Below are 2,402 nucleotides of genomic sequence, written 5' to 3' on the forward strand. Positions count from 1 at the left end.
AGGCCTATAGCAGCATAACTAAGAGATGGTTCAGGACTCACCTGATCCAGCCTTAACTATAAGCTTTATCAATTATTTTTCACAGGATGAATTGGATGACAGTGCACAGGTTTGGAATGCACACACAATCAGGCCATCAAGAAACGTGAATGTCCCCACTGGTCGTCACAATGTGTTGTATGTATTGCCTGAACTGTACCAGACAAGAGACTTCCTTTCCCCTGTTGAAGATGAGCATGTTCAACTGTGCAAACATGAGTGTGTCTTTTGGCTGACCATACCATGCGATAAAGATGTTTATGAACTATGCAATATCTTTATGGCTGAGCCTTATAAGGCTGTGAACTTGTACATCTACCTAAGGGAGGCCATAAGTGCGTCTCTGTAAATCAGATGTAGTGTCCAGTAAGCACTGTGTTTAGTTGTGTTCAGTGACAGCAGCTGGTTCCACAGATATTTTCTTCATTTGTCCCTCATTGTCATTTCCCATTTGAAAGTTTTCTTAAAAACAATATTACAATATACTGCAATGCAGTTCCCACTCCCTTCTGCAAGCACCATTCTCATTAAGATATGTTATGTAAGTTATGAACTTTATCTACTTATTTATTTCCATGCAGTTACACAAATATCTGCAATATCTCACTGCTGCATTTTACCCTGAATCTGAATGTATGTATACTTGATTTGTAACAGTCTTGCCTCTGGATCCATAAAGACTTGATCACTAGAGGATATGTTATGAACCATTAAAAGACTTAAAAGATACTACCTAGCTGATGTCACTCCTCTCCTTTGTGACCACATGTTTTAGTGATGGTGTGTGCTTAAGAACCAGAAGACAAAATTAGTCTGGAAGACAATTTGCAGAACTTTACTACCAAAATCAAGTAGTGCAAACATCCAGTGACATGTAAACAGAAAAGATCTCTGTATGAAAAAGTGCATCAACAACCCCTGCAATGTAAAAAGGGGTAAAGTGCTTGATGTTTTTAAGAATGTGGAAATATTAAGGATTATTCTGTATTGATGTCTTTAAGTGTAAAATCCTGGCCTGCATCCCTGAATCTGCCAATCCAAAATTTGCCAATGAAGTAAGACCAATCAAGAACTTAGAAATACAAAAAAGTCAATACTAACAATGTGAAATATTGGAAATATTCTTAACACATTCTCAAGGCCAATAGAGCACATTATAGCTTATAGTTGGAGGCAGGTCTATTCAGGGCATATTACACACAAGATACATTTGTTTTTTGTGAAAAGCATTACATATAGATGTTTTCAACATTAACATTCAAACAATGTATTTTCCTGAATAAAGGTATGACTAAAACCTTAACATCAACAATTCTACCAGTGATGGAAAACTCTGTTTATATTTGCAACAATATTAACTCTTGCCTCGAAACTGGTCTGGGGTCAAACTGACAGAAGTGAAAGCAGCAGTCAAGGATATTTAAAAGCTAACATTTCTTTGCAAAACTATAGTGACGTACTATTGCACTAACTAATTGCAGACTGCTTGCAGATGGCTCTGTGCCATGACAAAACAACGTAAAAAATAAGAATAATAAAAATAAAGAAACCAAAATATTAAATTAAATATAATATTCCTTTCAAATTTACACTGGTCACAATCATGCCTGGCAAGTACTGCTCAAAGTTCATGATTCAAAGGATGTCCATTTCAAAGTAGCTGCTGGACAAGATGTTGTCAAATTCAGTGTCTGGCAGATTTGGCTGTACAGAAACAATGTGTAGAGAAACAATCAATTATGTACTTTGACTCTTGGATAATGGCTTTATGAGCCATTGTTTCTATTGCAGTCTCCATGTTTTCCTTTGTAGGTAGGAAATGGTAATCCATACTTGTAAACAGGTCAAGCAGGTCCTCTTCATCACCTTCTTCCGTTGTGCCCTGGAGAGCCCTCTCCACGACTGATCTCTCAACAGGAGTGAGGAAGTTGAGAAATTACGTCATAAGGATGTCTCCATCAATCGAGTCAATCCCATAAATGCAAGCTAAAATGAAAGCTTTTGCTATCGGACATACCAATGTGGAGAAATGGTCCACTTCCTTTTTTGACGAAAAATGTACGCAGTTTATTTTATAGCGTGCTTATTTTTTGCGAAAGATGAAAATACTTCGCGAGGTTCTGTTTTGTTGTGCTATGTAAAAAGTTTGTATCGGAGCAAAATAAAACGAAAACAGTTTGCATGAAATTTGCGCTAAAAAAAAATGTAATCGTCTATAAATGGTGATGTCGAGTGCCCATTACCAAGACTTGGAGGCATAAATGTTTGATGGCAAGCAAACTATGCAGAAGTTATTAGCCTAAACGCATTTTTTATGATAGTAGCGCCACCTAGTGGCCGACCCGAAAAGTGACGCATAGAAT

The sequence above is a fragment of the Morone saxatilis genome, unplaced genomic scaffold (genome assembly GCF_004916995.1).
Source record: "Morone saxatilis isolate NCDOM2014 unplaced genomic scaffold, NCSU_SB_2.0 Contig15, whole genome shotgun sequence".
NCBI lineage: Eukaryota > Metazoa > Chordata > Actinopteri > Moronidae > Morone > Morone saxatilis.